Source organism: Cetorhinus maximus, chromosome 15, assembly GCF_964194155.1.
Source record: "Cetorhinus maximus chromosome 15, sCetMax3.hap1.1, whole genome shotgun sequence".
In the NCBI taxonomy this organism is placed as follows: domain Eukaryota; kingdom Metazoa; phylum Chordata; class Chondrichthyes; order Lamniformes; family Cetorhinidae; genus Cetorhinus; species Cetorhinus maximus.
Window position 1 is genome coordinate 79,183,901 of NC_135893.1, and position 19,998 is coordinate 79,203,898.

General features: G+C 43.7%; 1 protein-coding gene across 1 annotated transcript in view; it reads left to right on the top strand.

The window, feature by feature from the left end:
* Positions 1 to 842: 842 nt before the first annotated feature.
* The window catches only part of abat (4-aminobutyrate aminotransferase), a 204,893-nt gene continuing 185,737 nt past the window's right edge, over positions 843 to 19,998 (top strand). The window contains exon 1 of the mRNA XM_078558697.1: positions 843 to 1,024. The gene's annotated coding sequence lies outside the window, so the exon portion shown is untranslated. The remainder of the gene's footprint in view (positions 1,025 to 19,998) is intronic.

Below are 19,998 nucleotides of genomic sequence, written 5' to 3' on the forward strand. Positions count from 1 at the left end.
GCCCTTCAGTATTTGCTGCGTCAGAAACTTTCCCAACATGGAACAGTGGAAGTACAACTGTTTTTTTTTCGCTCTCAGGGTAGGCTGTTTCTAGAAAGTTAAAGCTATGCCAATACTCCCACCAGTATGATAGCCCCTTTATACGAAAGGGGATGGTAACATTTCCCCAGAGCAAGAGAAGCCAGAACAATTGCACCCTGCCACCTGCTCTGCGGACAGGTAGCTGCACTTGGCTGTGTTTTTGATGCACTTGTGATGTGAAAATCCTGGAAGAGGGTGTAAAACAGCCTTCCCCGTGCTGTTTAAGGCAGCCACAACAAAAACAAAAGTACCTGGAAAAAAACTCAGCGGGTCTGACAGCCTCTGCGGAGAAGGGATGCAGCTGACGTTTCGAGTCCGTACGACTCTTCTCCATTCGGACTCGAAACGTTAACCGCATCCCTTCTCCGCAGCTATGCCGTCAGACCGGCTGAGTTTTTTCCCAGGTATTTTTGTTTTTTTTTTGTTCCGGATTTCCAGCATCCGCAGTGGTTTTTTGCTTTTATCTTAGCGTTTAAGGCAGCATTCAGCCACCTGAGTGGTCTGATTTTGCAGCCGGTGCCAACAGAACTTTACGAAAGGCTGGCAAAGTGAAATGTTTTTGGGGGGGGGGGGGGGGGTGGGAGGTTCTATTTTATGCTGAACCAAGGGAAAGCAGCAGGGCTTTTTTTGTGTGGTATGGTGTGTGTGTGTGTGTGTGCGGGACAGCAGTAAAGTGACAGCGCATTTGTTTGTCAGTCACTCAGGGGCTGAGACGTCATTGGTCCCGGCTGTCTCCCGCCCAGCTCGCGCTTTGACAGTTGATTGAGTTTGTGCAGCGACTCGGAGCTCACCATTCAAAAGGCGCTGCTTCCCACAGAGCTTTCTGCTGTCTCACACCTCTCCACACTCACTGCCACCCACCCCCAGCCCACCCCCAGCCCACACCCCGCCACCCAGCTCAGCCGCAAATGCTGATTCACGTCGGAGGCACATCGCCGCCGAGGTAAGCGACCGCCTGCCTTTCTCTGCTGCCAGGGCTCTTTTCGCTGCTTCTTCTAACGAGAGATCCACGCTCGCGGCCGCTCAACATCAGCCCGGGGGGGGTGGGTGTGGGGTGGTGGGGGGACACACTGACGATGGGTGCTGATGTTTGTTTGTTTGGTGTTTTTTTTTGCATTGGGGAGGGGAGGTGGGATAATCACGGCAGCCCGAGCTTGTGCTCCATCGCTCTCCATCCAGCAGGATCCGGCTGATGGTGGTTCCAGGTCCTTTTTGCACCAGCCCCATGGGGGAAAATGGGGCGGACGGACTGTGTGCGGCTCTGAGACCCCCCGACTCCGCGACCCAGAGTCAGTTTCATTTCCAGCTCTTTTTTTTTGTTTGTTTAGGAAACCCCCAAAGAGTTCAGGCTAAACCGGTTGAGGAAATGGAATTGCTGGTTGACAATTAAATCTTTGCATGTGTGGCCCCCATGGTGGATTGCTGTTGTCCTGGTCGGATCTTGAGGACAGTCCGTGTACTAGCACACATTTTAAAAGGGCTTGATGTATGCACAGTGTTGTTTATTTTAAGCATTGGACCAAATGAATGTACCATACTTTATGGAAAGACTCGCCATGGCACTGTTACACCACAATTCCAGAGCTGTGAGTATTGGTGGAAAGTGGCAAGCCTTTTGAAGGTTGTTTACAAGAATCGAATATCATAACAGCATGGTAAGGGCACCATGGAGATATTATTGTGGAACCACCTCTTCCTTCTCCCTTCAAAAAGCACTTGTGCCTCTAGGCAAGGCCGTTGTCCTGAGCAATTAACTCCAGTTTTTATATGTCAAGTAATTATATAATTGATAAAAGCAAAATACTGCAGATGCTGGAAATCTAGAACAAAAACAAAAATACCTAGAAAAACTCAGCAGGTCTGATAGCATCTGCGGAGAGGAACACAGTTAACGTTTCGAGTCCGAATGACTCTTCTTCAGAACTAAGGAAAAAATACAAAAGAGGTGAAATATAAGCTGGTTTAAGTGGAGGGGGGGAAGGGGTGGTTGGACAGGTAGAGCTGGATAGAGGGCCAGTGATAGGTGGAGATTGTCAAAAGATGTCATAGACAAAAGGACAAAGAGGTGTTGATGATGGTGATATTAGCTAAAAAATATGCTAATGGGACATTAAGGGTAGAAAGCAGGATGAGCAAGGGACAGATAGCCCCAGTGGGGGTGAAACCCAAGATCAGCCATGTTCATATTGAATGGTGTATCAGGTTTGATGGACCATATGGTCAATTCCTGATCCTATTTCTTGTGTTCTTTTATTTCCTCAGCAGTCTCAGCGGCGGCCTTTTAATTGGCTGCAGCCGGTGACATCTTGCCTGGGGTCCCGTGGTATGTCAACAAGGACTGGGCCACCCAGTTTGGTCCCAGCAATGGGACAACCTGTGATTTGGTAAAATTCTGACCCTTGAATGTGTTGTTGCCTTCAAAATCCATTCCCATCTTTCCTGTCACTCTATGTTTGAGTTGATCCAGTCAAGAAGCCCTGTTAGAGCATTGAAAAAGGTGTAATCACAATCACAATTAACATCCTTTGTGGTTGTGACCATGGTGTACCATCCCTCCCTGTTCTTCTCAATCTCTCTGCAGCTTCAAACACAGTTAACCACATCATTATCATCCAACATCTCTCCTCCACTGTTCAACTCAGTGAGATTGACCTCACTTAGTTTCACTTTTAGCAACTGATCATTGCTATAGCATCTCCAGCAATAGCTTCTCTTTCCATTGCAATTTTTACCTGTTAATCATTGGGACGACAGAAGCCTTTGCCAGCAACCCCTAGCCAAATTGCATTCCTGCCACTCATTCCAAGCTCCTCCCTGGTCACTGTCACAGATAGAACCAGATTGTTTTCAGCTTCAGTGTCCAGTTTGGTGTTGACCCACATTTCCAACCCCATATCGTATCTCTCACAAAGACTGTCTATTTCCAACTTTGTAACACTGTCTATCTCCATCCCTGCCTCAGCCCATCTGCTGCAAAAACCTTTATCTATGCCTTATCGCTTCCACACTCAACTATTCCAATGTTATCCTGGCTGGCCTCCACAATCCATAAACGTTAACCCATCCCAGCTCCTTGATAATTCCACACCATTCCGACAACCCATTATTTCATTACTTGCTGACCTACACTGTCTCCTGGTCCTTTAATGCCACAAATTTATTATTCTCATCCTCATGTTTAAATCCTTTCATGCCTCACCACCCCATCAAGCCTCTATATCTCAATTTCAACCCTGCATCCACCAGAGAACTTTGCCTTCCTCCAATTCTGACCTCTTGTGCATCCCCCAGCAATGGGACAACCTGTGATTTGGTAAAATTCTGACCCTTGAATGTGTTGTTGCCTTCAAAATCCATTCCCATCTTTCCTGTCACTCTATGTTTGAGTTGATCCAGTCAAGAAGCCTTGTTAGAGCATTGAAAAAGGTGTAATCACAATCACAATTAACATCCTTTGTGGTTGTGACCATGGTGTACCATCCCTCCCTGTTCTTCTCAATCTCTCTGCAGCTTCAAACACAGTTAACCACATCATTATCATCCAACATCTCTCCTCCACTGTTGAACTCAGTGAGATTGACCTCACTTAGTTTCACTTTTAGCTTTGATCCTTTGACCCGAAAATTGGCAGCTGAGCTTTAATTGTTTGCCATAGATCATGGTGTAGAAGTTGACCTGGCGTGTAAGCTGACTCCATATTTCAGCCCCAAAAAATTGTGTTTTTGCAAAATACTCAGCATATAAGCCATGATATGCTATACTTGCATTAGTAGTCAGCCTCAATTTTTTGCCACACAAACGCATGTTTTACTAACCTCATAACTGGGCACAAGAGATCAAGCAGATATTGTGAAGATGCGCGAGAGTTTAAGACACCCACACAGAGCAGACCCACCCTCCCCACACCCCGTGACAAAGAGAAATGAGTCTTCCAACAAAATGAATGAAATATGAAGCTGGTTTCAAGCTAAAAGTGGTAACATTTGTTAACGCGTCAGAATAATGAGCTGCAACGAAGGAATTTGGTGTTAGTGAAAAACCAGTGTGAGAATGGAAGAAGAAGGAATCTGTCCTGAAGAAGATGCCCTGATGCGCCTGAGAACAGGGACCAGCCACTGGCCTGATCTTGAGAAGCATGCATCGGAATAGGCCCTTGAAAATCATCAGAATGGTTTCATCATCACCAGAAATGTAATGCATATATATATATATAAATATATATATATATATATATAATATATGCATTTAAGTGGGCCACATCAAACCCTGAGGCCAGCAAAGATTCAGAGCAACAGTTAGCTACTTTATAGAATGAAAATGTTTAGTGTTGCAGCAGAAGACCAAGGTCGCTCAGAGACTACCGAAAGACCTTGATGCCAAAATCACCAGTTTCCATCGATTCATCATCAGACAGCGGCAAAAACACGAGTACCCATAATGCCACATCGGCAACATGGAAGGAACACCCATGAATTTCGACATGCAAAACAACTGAGTGGAAAGGTTCGAAAACAGTTCTAGTGAAAACTGGGTGTTATTTCTTTGCGGGCGCCTCTTGATCTCATTGGTTATGTGGATCTGAACATGTCCGACACTAATAAGCCACATTCTTTACGTAGGTCACTGGGACGCCTATTCCATGCATTATCAACCCATAACTTCACTCCATCCTCATCCATCCAATGTTGTCATGGACATGCACCAAAACTCCTGTAGGGAACTTGATTTTCAGCATGTTTTTATATTTAAAAATTACCATAAGCTTTAATTAACTCTGGAATTCCTTCCTTAAATTTCTTCTTTAACCACCACCCTCCCCCTCAAAACCTACCTCTTTAACAAAGATTTTAATCACTGCTCCTAAGATCTCTGATTACATTCCTACGTTAAAGACACCATGTAAGGTCAGTTGTTGTCAAAAGCTGGACATTTTTGCACAGAACAAAGGCAGAAATAATTAATATATTTTATGTAATATCTTAAGAGTTAGAGTTTTTTTATTTTCAGAAACTTGAAACGGCTTCTCTTCCTGGTCCCATATCGTTACCTCTGCTGTTGCCCAATGATCAATCCTTGCCCCCTCCGATTTCTCATCTACACATTGCACTTTGGCAACATCACCCAAAGGCACAGCATTAGTACTGTGATAACAGCCAGCTCTACCTCACCACTACCTCTCTCAACTAAATTATGCTAAATTATCAGATTGCTAATCCGATATCAGTGCTAGATTGGCAGAAATTTTCTCCAATTAATTATTAGGAAAACTGAAGACACTGTTTTCTGAAAGTCCCCAAACTCCGTTTCCTAACGACCAACTCCATCCCTCTCCCTGGCAACAGTCTGAGATTAAGTCAGTCTGTTCGCAAGTGTCACATTTGATCCCGAGATGAGCTTCTGACTTCATCTTTGTGCCATCTCTGAGACTGCCTATTTCCACCTCAGTAACATTGCTCGACTTCACCTTTGTCTCAGCTCATCTGTTGCTGAAATCTTTATCCATGCCTTCGTTACCTCAAGACTTGACTATTCCAATGCACTCCTGGCTGCTCTCCCACATTCTACCCTCTGTAAACTTGAAGTCATCCAAAACTCTTCTACCTGTCTTAATTCACAACAGTCCCCATTCCCCTTATCAACCCTGTGCTTGGTGACATTCATTGGCTCCTGGTCAAGCAATGCCTTGATTTTAAAATTCTCATCCTTGTTTCCAAATCCCTCTTTGACCTTGCCCCTCCCTATCTGTGTAATCTCCTCCAACCCCACACCCCTCCGAGATTTCTGCGCTCCTCTAATTCTGGCCTCTTGTACATTCCCAATTATAATTGTTCCACCATTGGTGGCCATACCTTCAGTTACCTGGGGCTCAAGATCTGGAATTCCCTCCCTACAATTCTCTGTCTCTCTACCTCACTTTCCTTTTTTTAAGATACCTCTTAATACCTGTCTCTTTGACCAAGCTTTTGATCTTCTGACCTAATATTTCCTTATAAGGCTCGGTGTCGTATTTTGTTTTATAAAACCTACTGTAAAGGGCCTTGAGATATTTCGTTATGTTAAAGGTGCTGCTATATGTTGTTGTTGTAATATCACAGAATGCTCCTGACATAAGGAACCAGTTGTTAGGATCTTGTTTATGTTGTTTGATCCCAAGTCAGAGCTTTGAAATGAGATTTAAAAATGATATTTCATTAAGATCTCAATCTGTCTCATTCATACTACATTGAAGGTACTGTATCAATTCTTACAATGCCACAATGAGACATTGCTAGAGTTTAACATGGTTTGGACATTAAGGGGGCTAAATTTGATAGCCCCCAAAATGGACGCAGGGGCGCAGTTAACCCATGTGTGTTGATTGCACGCAGGCAGCACATCAACTTTGTGTTGCCCATTCACCTGTACCCAGCCAGCGCTAACCGTTTTGTTTATTGGTTGGATGCGTCAGCAGGGGCCAATATCTTAAGTGGCAAGCATCATGTAAAGCTAGATTGTACTGCTTAAAGCAAGTTTGCACCTCTTAAAGTGCAGGTGCACAATTGTTGGAACAGGTACAGGGAGCCATGGCTGAAGTGAATGTGTGCGGAATGACATGGGAATCCAAGGTTTTCAGATGCTGTACTTGAGTTCTTGGTGGAGGAGGTGCAGAGGAAAAGAAATGCCCTAGTGGGGGCTGGGTAGAAGGGGGGGTGGTGGGTAGCCTCGCGGATTGGGAGGTCACAGAGAGAGGGAGGCCATGGGGTTCAGTAGCAAGGGCAGAGAAATGGCTGTCAGCAGCCAACCCCCTGTCCCATGTCCATGCCCTCGATCATGCACAGATTAGTGCAGATTGAGGGACATTCCCCCACCCACCACCCCCTCCAGCTAACATACAGCTTTACCAGTCCTGCAGGCCGTATGTCAGCAGGTCCACCTTGGAGCTGGGAAGATTGAAGCAGAGGAGGGAAGAGGCCTTTAAGTGGTCATTAGTTGGCCACTTAAGGGACTCAAGTGGAGGCAGAATGGGAAGGTCGACCATGGGCCTTCCCACCCAGAACTCACTCCCGGTGTAGGCAGGAAGCCATCGGTATCGGTCCCGACGTCAACCCACCAAATTTTCAGGCCCATTCGCCCCTTCCTCTCCTCCTGCAGGGGCAGAAGATTCTGGCCCATTTCTGGGAGAAACTGGTTTGTGTAAATGTTTTGAAGTCATCAAACAGTCCTTCAGTACCTGCCACCCCACTCCCAGTAGACTTTTGCAACTTAAGGCAACCATAGAAAGGAACAAGCACTTGTAAAATAATAGCAATAGCCAGAAGAAATCAGCCAGCAACTAACCTATAAGCAATCAATGATCTTTTTAAATAGCGCTTGTGGGGACATCCTTCCTACTGCTGAACGTTCAGTCAGCTGTGCCAGGTTAAGAGAGGATGTTGCCTGGAGCATTGAGCTCCAAAATGGTACCGCTGACATCAAATTAGCATTGCACATTGATTGGCATCATGATCAATTTGCTCTGCATACTTCCCAGCAGATGCTCCCTATGCATGCACTAATGTCATCATTAATGTGGTATCTGGCACAAGTCACCTCATAAATGTAACCGCGTGTAGCAGACACCATTTAGGAGCGTTAAGAGTACCCATATCACTCAAAACATGGCTATTAACAAGCACAAAATCTCATCCTAAGTTTCTTCAAAATGGTCTGATAGCTAGTGTAACCTGTGGACGTTTGCGTGATTTTAAACTCTGGTCCAAGGATCTTTATTTCTTGCGGTCAGCCTGGATAATTCCACTGTTTAATGTATTTCTATATTAAAGGCTAAGGGGTAGAAAATCGTCTCATGTAGTGGTGCAGAATGGGCAAAATCGGAACAGCTGCCCATCATATGCAGCACCTGATATTTAGTTCCATTGACTGTGATAGAACTGAATATTAGGTACTGTGTATAACAGAAGGCCAATCCGATATTTCCCATTCTGCGCTACCATCGGAGATTAATTTTTATCCCGAGTTCTCTTGGAATCTGGCTGAGGAACTGACTGATGGAAAAAATAAAAGGAAAAATCACTGTCATGGCATGGGAAGGATTGAATGCACTGTTGCAATGCCTTGGTGAAATAATACACTGACACAGTTCAAAGGTATGAAAATTCTCAGTGTTTATACCACAGAGAACATTGTTGTACATGTATATAATGCATACATTTTAAATGTGAAGAATGCAAGCCGGTTGGAATTTATTGTGGAGCTATATCAAATGTGAAGGATTTTGGTGCTAATTCGACAATTTGTGTCCCAATTTTATGTTTTATGAATGTAACTTGATTCGTAAGGTGAGGCGGTGGAGAGACCTATGAGAGCAGGGCTGGGGGAATGAACCTATGCAAGTGGGGGGAGAAATCTGTGAGAGCGGGCAAAGGAACCTGTCACAGCAGGTGCAGGGACAGGGCATTTAATCTTCATGTATTTTTAAGCATCAGCCAGTGAGGCCACCATTAAAGGAAAGTGAGGATTTAAAGGGGCCTCGCAGCTGATAACATTCAGTCGGGGCTCCTTGGCAGTCATTGGTGCTGCAGAGCTTGTGACCCCAGAATCTTGTGGGGTCGTGGCCCCCAGTTTGGGATGTCCTGTCATAGCATTCTAGGTAATAAATTATTCCATTGACCTGAAATTTTCAGGCGGCGGGTGGGCTCAGCGGAAGCAGGCGGGGACGAGCACAGAGTCGATCGATTTTACGTGGACGGGCCAATTAAGGCCCATCCAACGTAAGACATGAGTGGTCAGCGCTACCTGTGCAGGCAGGGGGAGGAGGGAGAGTCGGGGCCGGCGTTCTTTCACGGAGCTGCCTCAGGGAGATTGAATCGCAACTGAAAATATGAAATACATGGATTAAAAATTTATTTAACCATGTCCCCTCATGAGATGGGACATGTTTTTATACTAGGAAAAATTTGTTATTAAATTAATAAAAGCTTTAAGAAACCTCATCCCGCTCATGGATGAGGATTCCTAAAAACGTGAAGGCCGCTTGGCCTTTTCGCCTGCCCATCAACCTTAAGGTTGGACTGGCAGCATTAACAATTACCTTAATCACTTCCTTAATGTCCTTAATAGGCTGTTTAAATATCGGTGGGCATGCAACATCGCAAGACGGCGCGAGGACATCGGGACGCACGCCCGACATCGTCACGCATCATTTTACGCGTCGGGGTGTTGGGCCCGCCCCCACACACCAACTGAAAAACCCTGCCCATTGAGTTGCCATGAGCTGTGCTAACATTGCTTTTGCGTTGTTACATGTAAGATTGACACATCAATAACTTAAAAGGAACATAACTTGACGGCTAATGCCAAAATCTGTAGGATAGGGAATATACAGCCAGTCAGAGTTGAAGTGGAAGAGATAGCGATGCTGTTGAACATCAATACACCAATATTTGGTGCAAACTAATACACAAAAAGCTCCCTTGCAGTGCATCTGTTCCAAAGGATCGCAAATGCAGGGTTACAAGTATTTTTGCAATGCTCTTTTATTGCCTGGGTAATTTGTTTCTAACAGTTAACAAATTTAAACGTTCTGTAATGAGATAATCATCAAAACAAAACTCACTTATTTCATTACTGTGCAGCAAACATGCTGCAAATTCCTCTTGCCATATGTCAACCTGGCAGGTACTTGCTCTGCTAAAATGAGTCAAACAGTGAGTTCTGTTGTAAACTTGAAAACATGAGAAACAATTGTAACACTGATGGGATTGAGACAAGGTGTGCATGCCTTATCTCAAAGTGGCAGAACCTTGTGAGGCCCCCGTGCCACTGTCCGGCATCACACACAGTGATGGGCGGTTCACTGGCAATTGGCAATGCAGTGGATGGAAAGCGTGGGTGGTGCACCAACAAATTTCTGAGAAATCACAGGGCCTTATAAAGTTACAAGGATACACAGAACCATAAAAAATTTCAGCACAGGGGGAGATTGTACGTGTAAATGTAGCTAATTTTAAAAAAAAGTTATGTTATTGTTGTTGTAATCTCAATAGCCACTTGTGGTCAGTTGTTCCATGTTCTAATAATGTACTGTGTGCTTTAACAATCTTCTAATATCTTCCCTTATTCTTCAGTTGTTGATCCTAAATGCCTTTGTTATGGATCCACCAACCAGTGGAAAGATTATTTTTCACTCTGTCACACCTTTTCATGGGCTCTATTAGGTTCCTTCCTAAGCCATCATTGTTCCATTAAGGAAAAAATGTACAATTTGTGCATCTCTTTTTAAATATCCTGTCATTGCTGACATAATTCTATACTGTACCGTTTCCATGGAGCAAACACCTAATAAGATAATCAGAATGCCTCTGTGACCTAATTAATGTAGAAATGTAGCAATTAAATATCACTTTGGGGCTAATGGCCCCTATATGTAAAATCCAGAATCTCATTTTGCCATTTTTTAATCTTTTCCACCTGAACTCCATCTTGAAAGATCTGATTAAACTGGCACTGGGTGGCAGGAACAGAGGTGGGAGGGCAGTAAAATCGTGATGAGCCAAGTTGATGGTTCTCTGATGCAGTCCTACTACCAGGGAGATGCCACCAGCATTTTTCTGGCAATGGACCAGAGCCCATCTGCATGGAGAGAGAGTCTGCATGGAGGTTACCTCCCTGCAGTAGCGCAGGGGGAACCACTGGACCTAGAGGCTCCATGGCCCAAAGAGGGGGCTAAAGGCAGGAAAGGTAGCCTCTGCAGCTCCGACAACCCTCACAAAGGGGTTTCCCTTCTGATCGGCAGGGCCTTTTGCCCTCAGCCATCCTGAATTTGTTAAATGTACTTAACTGTTCATGGGTGCCTCCATTTTGAGGTACCCCTGAGGTCTCCTAATTGTCTTTGCAGCACCCACCTCACCCAGTGAGGCTTCAGAGCTTTCTAACTTTGATTGGGCTGGTTGAAGTGGGTTGCCCCAGGCGTGCCCATTGCCAGTGGGGGCCCCTCTGTGCTTTTAGACCACCCAATTAAGAGGTGCCCCTCTCCCATCCCTGAGCCAGCAGGAATTCTGGCAGGCGGTCTTGCCATGCCAGTGGTGTTGGGTAGAGGCCCTTAGTTGGGCATTTAAGTGACTCAATTGCCTCTAGGCAGGAGGGCCATCCTCCACCTTCCCCACCACTGGTAAGTTGCCATGGTGACAGGAAGATGACAGGCCTTCTCTAACCATTTTATGTCGTCCCCCCCTCCGGCCAACCAACCTCCCAGACCATACATAAATCTCAACAAATTGCACATCTGTGTAACAGGCGCTAGTAAAAAGTGTAAAAGATATGCAGCTCTCTAATAGGCAAATTAAAAATGTTTTTAAAAATATTTTTCATTTCTCATAAGCTCATGGGGAGCAAAATAAAGCATTATAACAGGATAACAAAATAAAGCATTATAACCCACCGTGAAGCTCTGGACCTTTGTTAAATACCACTTTGCTTTTCAAAGGTTAATGCACAAAAGACGTAACTCTCCTGTCATAATCTTAATTGGGGTGTGATGTTTATGCTAGCGTGTGCAGATCCAATTTACATTAAACAGCACATAAAAAAATTCCTTCCTTTTCTACGCACAATCACCAAGCATTTGCACTATCCACAGAACATGCTTCAATAATTCACACATTGCAGAAGGCAGTGTTAATATAAAATCAAGAACCATTGCCAGTTTGCTTAGGTTAAACTGTTAAACTATTCCATATTTCATTTTGAAGTCTTCAGATCGCAAGTATTCCTTATGTCATGGCTCTACTGATGGTTCGATACGGGTGCGACAATTATTTTACTGTCTCCAATCTAGAGAGGAGGTAAAAGGCCAGAATCACTGCAAGAAAGCTATCAAGTGACTCAATTCAGCTTGATTTGGACGCCCCACAATTCTAGTTTATGCATGAAGATTAGAGTGTCACTGCCAAGTGCCACTAAATTATTTCCAAGCACTGATAAGAATCAACAGACCACAGAATTTGCATGATATGAATGAATAATTGTGTTTCAGAGAAGTGTAGAGATTCTGCTAGTACAGTTATTGAGTCTCCCTCAGCTTCCAGCTGGGTTGCAGTTGTGCTGCCTGATTTAGTTATCTGTTTTAACATCCCCATAGGGCAGTTTTCAGAGAACTGCTTCAGAAGCAGCAGTCTGCAATATGAACATCCAGTTGTATATTAATTTCCATGGTAATAGCTTTACTGCATTTTTGTTGATTGTGTGGTCTGTTACAATGTCATGTTTTTCAAGCATTAATAGTTGTAAATGTTCATGTTACAGCTGGTGAATAAAGGAACATTTAGTGCTTACCCCTGGTGTCTACTTGGTAGAAATCTTCCTGTGCTTTCTGTCATGTTGCATGCTTTGTCCCTGATGACACCTGAGAGAACCTTTTTCATTGTATCCAATTAAGTTAACCGCAGGTTGGAACAGACTATCATGATATGGATCTGCTGAGTTTTCAAAATGTGTATGGAGCTCTGATACAGTCCAAGTGGGCACAGATTCACTCATAGCTCTGCCTAAGCTTAAGGCAAGTGTTTCAAATGAAGCCACAGAGGAGCACTACCTAAATGATATTTAGTTTGCAAAATGCTGGACAATTTATTTTCGATTGCATTATAGCTAACATTATTGAGTTAAAGGCTACAATGAAAAATATGCACAATTACCTAAACTTGACATCCAGTTTTGGATGAGCTGCAGCTGAACATTGCCTTCATTGCCAGCCCCACAACTAATTCATATCCTGCCTGCCAATTCCATCCTCTTCCTCAGCCACTATCGCAGGATGAATTAAACTGTTTGTAAACTTGGCATCTAATTCTTCCCTGAGCTGATCTTCCAATATCCTCATCCTAACAAAAACTATTCCCAACTCCGTAACATCACTCATCACCAATGCTCATATTGTATCCTACATCAAATTCTGCCCTTCCACCATCTCTGTTCTTACTAATCCGTATTGGATCCTACTCCCCTAGTGCCTCAAATTTAAAATTTCCATTCTTATTTTTAAACCATGGCATCACCATACCCAACTTTATAACCTTCTTTATACCCCATTTACAAGATGCACTGCAGCAACTCACCAAGACTCCTTCAACAGCACCTTCCAAACCCACAACCTCTACCACCTAGAAGGACAAGGGCAGCAGAGACACAGGAACACCACCATCTGCAAGTTCCCCTCCAAGCCACACACCATCCTGACTTGGAACTATATTGGCTTTCCTTCGCTGCCACTGGGTCAAAATCCTGGAACCCCCCTCCCTAACAGTACCTACACCACAGGGACTGCAGCAGTTCAAGAAGGTGCCTCACCATCACCTTCTCAAGGGCAATTGGGATTGGAAAACAAATGCTGACCTTGTCAGCGACACCCAAATCCGGTGAAAGAACAAAAAAATATCCGGACCTTCTACCTGAATTCTCCATTCCTCTGACTCTGGCCTCTTGTGCTATTGTGCACAACGCCCTGCACCCCTGCACCCCCCTTCATTCATTGCAGGATTGGTGGCATTGTTGCCCATGGTCCATGCTCTAGAAACTGTTCCCTAACTTCTGCCTCTCTACTTCAATCTCCTCCTTTAAGACCCTCCTTAAAACTAATCTCTTTGGTCAAGCTTTTTGCTACGTCTCCCAATATCTCCGTCTTTGGGTCAGATTCTTTAGATTGTGCATTTCCGAAGCATTTTGGGACACTTTTCTACATTAGAAGTGTTATATCAATGCAAGTTGTTATAAATTTATTTTTTACACCATTGCATGACACACCGAAAGATTGTGTGCATCACTTGGCAATTTCCACAAAGGAAATATCAAGATCTCATCCGCAACCCCAAACATTTTGACTCATCTTAATTCTTTGGTAGTTACATTAATTTTTAAAACATTTTTGTTGCAATATTGGATAACCAAAATCTGAAGTATGTGATTCAGAAATACAGGAATTATCTTCAACATATCTGTGTATCCTAGTTATTAATAGACCTGGGTTGAATCAATGTTTTATAGGTATTAATGGTTTTAAAGTGCTTCCTAAATCTAATTGGATTGGTGACATTTTGACATATGTATAATACTTTTTCCACATGGCGTGACATGGTACAGGCCCAATACTACTTAAAGAGTAATGTTTCTTCTTTGGTGACAATTGTGTACCAGGACTGGTTTAGATGGAGGACATTATTAAATAATTCAATGCATTGGTCATCATACATAATATATGTATATAATTTAATAAATAAATGTATTATACGTAAATGTAATAATAAATGTAGGGATAAGGCTGAAAACTTGTGGACCGTTGCAATTTTCAAATCCAACTTTGCAGCTTTGGCATCCATAATTCATGGTTTGAATGACTTAAATTGAACAAAATTCTTCAATCTAACAACAGGATTGAAGCAAAATATGTAATCCAGTGCCTGAGAGAGAGCAATGTACCTTTAAGAATGCATATTATTTTGATAATTATGTTCTAAAAGCAAGGATGATGGAGAGAATCGCAATGCTGGCTGCCTATTTTAATGGTATTTTGTTTTTTCCCCCCAGAGGATTAAATAATTTGAATGTAGTACAGGATACAAAGCATCAGGCAATTATGTTCAACTCTAATGATTGTGGGTTTTCCTTAGGTTTTTCCTTATTTGTTACCATGGAGACCATAGAATGGCTTCATCCAGTCTCAACATGTCAGCTGGAAAACTGGGTCTATTTTTCTTTTACAATATATTATTTTTCCTCTTTGCGCTGTGGTTACCATAGTGATGCATTAGTGATACTGTCAATTTATCTCTTATTCTTCCAAGCAACAGTTGAAGGACTAAGATCCCTGTTTTACACATTGCAGAAAATTTATCTGGTGAGGTTTTTCAATCATTAATTGAGAGCAAGTTTTTAGTAAGAAAACTTACCAAAAATCTGCATTATTCTGCTTTAGCTTTGAATTCTATAACATTACATTCTTGTGTAAAGTAGTGGAAGATTGATGTTGTAAAGTATAAGGTTTTCTTACTTAAGGACAGAGGAATTTTTTTAGGGGTTTCCAGTCACTTGCATATTCGGTCATTTATAATGCACTGAAGCAAACTTTTTATTGCTATCAGATCTTCCTTGGCATTGTTCACGATAAGAAGCATAGGAAAGCATATAGAAACAGGAGTAGATCACTCAACCTCTCAAACCTGTTCCGCATTCATGTAAGTCATGGCTGATCTGTATCTTAACTCTATCGACCTGCCTTAGTTCCCTAACTCTTAACACCCTTGACTAACAAAAATACATCAAACTTAGTTTTTAAATATTCAATTTACCTTAAACAACTTTTTGGAGGAGTGAGTTCCAGATTTCCCCATTCTTTGTGAGGAAGGGCTTTCTGTTATTGCTTTTATATGGCTCAGTCCTAATTTTAAGTTTACTCTCCCATGTCCTGGATTCTCCCACCCATGGGCCTGAATTTTCCCGTCGGTGATTTGGGGGCGGGGCCCACTCACCGACGGGAAAGTGACGCAGGATGATGTCGGGAGGAACCCCCAACATCATCCCGCCCCATTTAAATATTCAGGAAAGCGGGCGGACAGCGAAATTAGCTGTCCGTCCGCCGACCTGTCAATGGCCAATTGAGGCCATTGACAGGATAATTAAGGTAATTAAAGGCCCTGCCCGTCCAACCTTAAGGCTGGTGGGCAGGCCAAGAGCCCCAGCGGACTTCTGAAAAAACATGAAACCTCACCCACTGGCGGGATGAGGTTTCATGTCCGTTTTAAAAATCTTAAATAAACTTTATGTGAGGTTTATTAACATGTCCCATCTCGTGTGACATTGTCACATGAGGGGGACATGTTAATTTTTTATTTACTTTTCTGTTTTGACACTTTGAAGCACTGTCAGTGATCTCCCTGAGACAGCACTTAGTCTTAGGGAGCAGTGTGCTCTATCACACGCATGCGCGAAAGAGCACACCTTGACAGTTGGGGAATCCCTCCCCCCCGCACAGGAAGCGCATAGCGTTTCCCGTCGGGCAGACCGCTGGGCGGGCCTTAATTGGCGGCGGGGCCCACTTCAGTGGCGGAGTTCGGCTGCCCGCCCGCCGCCGAGCTGGTGGGGCCCGCCCGCCAACCTAGAGCAAAAATCTGCCCATAATCTTCTATACTGAAGAAAGTGCAAGCCTAGTCTTTGCAAAGACCAGCATATTCTTCCTGAGGTGAATTGCCCAGTACTTAATATATTACTCCGGATGCTGTCTGGCCATACCTCTGTACCTAGCTTCCACCCTGTTGTCATGGTGGCCGAGTTGCTACTATTGTAGATAGAGTTGATATGCAGACACTGCTTGGGTGGAAACATTAAGCTTAGTTACAACATACTCAGCAGCAACTACACATGTGCTTTCAACTCCAAGGGTAGAATATTATGCTCAGCGTGCGGGCTCGCGCCCGACACGCCCGACCATAAAATGACACGCAGTGACATTGGGCGTGTGTCCCGACATCATCGCGCAGTCTCACAATATTTCATTCGATGGGCACGTGCCGGAGTCAGCTGTGCGCCCGCCGATAATTAAAAGGCCTATTAAGGCCATCAACAATCTAATTAAATTCAAATTTACGCTGCCCATCCAAACTAATGGTTGGTGGGCTGGTGAAAAGACCAAGCGGCCTTTACATTTTTTTGGAAACCTTATCCACAAGCGGGATGTGGTTTCCTAAAGCAAATAAGCATTAAATTAAAACTTTATTTTTGAATTGAAACATGTCCCAGCTCATGACAGAGTCACATGAGTCACGTGTTTTATTAAATTTTTATTCTCTTCATTTTTTTTTACACAGCGCTTCAATATCTGAGGCAGCTCCATGCATCAGGGAGATTAAAGCGCTCTTTCTCGCGCGCTAGGCCTGGCTGTCCCTCCTCCCCCCTGGCCCGCACAGGCAGCATTCAGCGCTGTCGCTCGCGATCCACATAGGGCGGGCCTTAATTGGCCTACCCATGTGAAATTGCGGTGTGGAGCTGATCGTGGGTGGGGATCGGCTTCCCGACCAACCCTGCCCGCCCCCACCGAGCATCCCTGCCAAGGGCAAAATCCTGCCCCAACTCTATCTCTCACTGTCTGCTGAGGTAGCCCCTGCTAATCTCCTATTGGTTACTACAGATCATGTGATCTTCGTTAACAAGTATTATTCTTAAAGGTACATTACACACTAAATAAAACCATAATTACTACATTCCTCCCCCTTTAACTCAGCTATACATATTATGCTTACAAGTACAAATTTTTCAAGACAACATAATATTTACACTGGGTAAGGAATTTACAAGTTCAATCTTTCAGGTGGTTTCCTTGTACATGTGGAACATCGCAGCTCCACAACTTCAGATTCTTTGCCAGGAACCTCCTTTTCCAGAGTTGCCTGAACATTAGGTGCATCGGTGGGCATTTGCAGTTCTGTGCCCTCAACTCTTGCAGGAACGTCAAACATGTCAGTCCTGGGTTGAGTATCCTCAACAGGAAATGCAGACCCAGTCATGGTCACTGGTGGAAAAGAATCCTGGTGATTTGCCTCTCTCTTCCTTAAATGATCCACATGTTTATGGATGATCTGGCCTTCCACCTCCACGTGGTAAGATAGAGGTCCAGCCACCTTACTAATTTCACCTGGTAACCACTTTGGTCCTTCTCCAAAGTTCTTCACATATACCGGCTCTCCCATGGTAAATTTCCTGTCACGACTATGCCAGTCATGTCTAGTTTTCTGGCTTCCCTGACTCCTTTCCACCTTCCCCTCTAAATTCGGCATTATTAAGCTCAATCTCGACCTGAGACAACGTTTCAATAATAACTCCGCAGGTGTGACACCTGTTGTTGTGTGAGGGGTAGTCCTGTAATGAGAAAGAATGCGTGCTAGCTTGGTTGCCAAGGAATTGCCAGTTAGCTTTTTCATGCCTGCTTTGAACATTTGAACTGCACTTTCAGCCAGTCCATTTGAGGAAGGTGGCATGGTGCAGTTTTTACATGAGTGATACTGTTGAGACTGATAAACCGTTGAAACTCAGCACTCGTAAATGCCTTGTCGTTATCAGAAAGGGCGACTTCTGGTAGCCCGTGAACAGCAAAACTCTGACATAGTTTCTTAATTGCAGCGGCCGACATTGGTGACTTCACCTCGTATATGTCCAACCATTTTGAATGGGCATCGACAATGAGCAGAAACATTGACTATGTTGGACCTTTCCTGGGAACGGTGTGTAACTACACCCAGGGTCTCTCTGGCCACTCCCATGGGTGTAATGGAGCTGTCATTTGCAACTTTTGCAGTTGCTGACATTGCACACAGTGCTTTACTAAACTTTCTATTTCGCCATCCATCCCAGGCCACCATAGACAGCTGCGTATAATGGTCTTCATTCGGAAAATTCCTGGATAGACATTGTGTAGTTCAATTAAAAGCAGCTTCCTTCCCTTTGGAGGAACTATCACTCGTGCTCCTCACAATAAGATGCCATCCTGATTGGTTATTTCATGTCTTCTGTTAAAGTGAGGTTTCATTTCATCAGACACCAGCTCCTGTGACCAATCTTGTAGCACTTGTTCTCATACTTGAGATAGGACTGGGTCCCAACTTGTCCAGTTTCTGATCTGTCGAGCACATACCAGTGAGGAACATATGAAATTTAACAGTAAAACAAGTTCCTGTGGAACTGGGACGTGCTCATCATTTTCTTGTAAAGGCAAGCGACTAAGGGCATCGGCGTTTGCGATTTGATTGCCAGGCCTATGTACAAAAGTGTACTCGTATGCTGCCAGAGTTAAAAACCTATTAGTATTTCTGTAACTTCTTTCTACTTGTCTTCTTTCTAGCACAGACTTTAATCTCGGCCTTCTTTTTGACTTCACTATTGGCCGGACTACTCTCAGATGCAAGCTCAACTTGCCTGAGCTCAGTTGTTGAGCCTCCCAAAATGTCATTATCTGTCTGCTTCTTGGAAAATCCTGCGACTTTTGCTTCCAAAGCCTCTTTGGCTTCATTTAGCTGATTCTTCAGCTCTTCCATCTCTTTTTTTGTATTGGTTTGCTGCCTCCCGGAAAATTGAACATTGTTGTGTCTTCTCTGCCAACTCATTCTTCAGTTTGTTCAGAGAAGTACTGAAGAAAAGAAGTTCTTTCTGTTTCTCTTCATACTTCTCCAGAGATACAAACTTTGACTTGAGGGAATCTTGCAGTGTGTGAATGTCTTTTAACAGGTTTTCTTTTTCCCTGCAAAGGTTGCTCACCTCGTCTCAAATTCTGTCATCTAGCAGGGTCTCATCGAGTTTCTTCTGTTGTTCTTCCAGGTTTTGGCTTAAGACAGCCTGTATTTCCTCAGGTTGTTGAGTCTTTATACACCCCTTTTTCAAAACAGGAATGTTTCCAGCTTCCTTTTCGAATCTCAGTGGCCAATCAAGGTTGATTTCCCTTAGCCAATTTCGCCCTAGAAGGCTTGGTCCTCTGCCTCTCAATACCAACACTGGCAGCTTTGCCAATTTGCTTCCATAATGGACAATTACTCTGCTTATGCCTTTTACTTGAATGTGTTCACCTGTATGTGTTTTGAGCTTGGCAGTTGTTTCTTCTAAACTTAATTGATGTTCACCATTATTCAGATATTTGAAAGTTATTCCCCAATTACTGTAGTGGAAGCTCCCGTGTCCCCATCCATTCTTAACAGGTTTGCCATTTACTTTCACTGTGACAAATACTGTCTCTGACTTTCCAACTTTCAGATTAAACAATGAGTTACTGTCTGAATTTGTTGTTTCAGGCTCTTCTACATTGTAGATTTCATTGGGCTTCTTCTTTTGTTCACAAACCTGCTTGAATCTTTCCTTGCACTGCCTCATCATATGACCATTTCTGTGACAATAGTAGCATTTGAT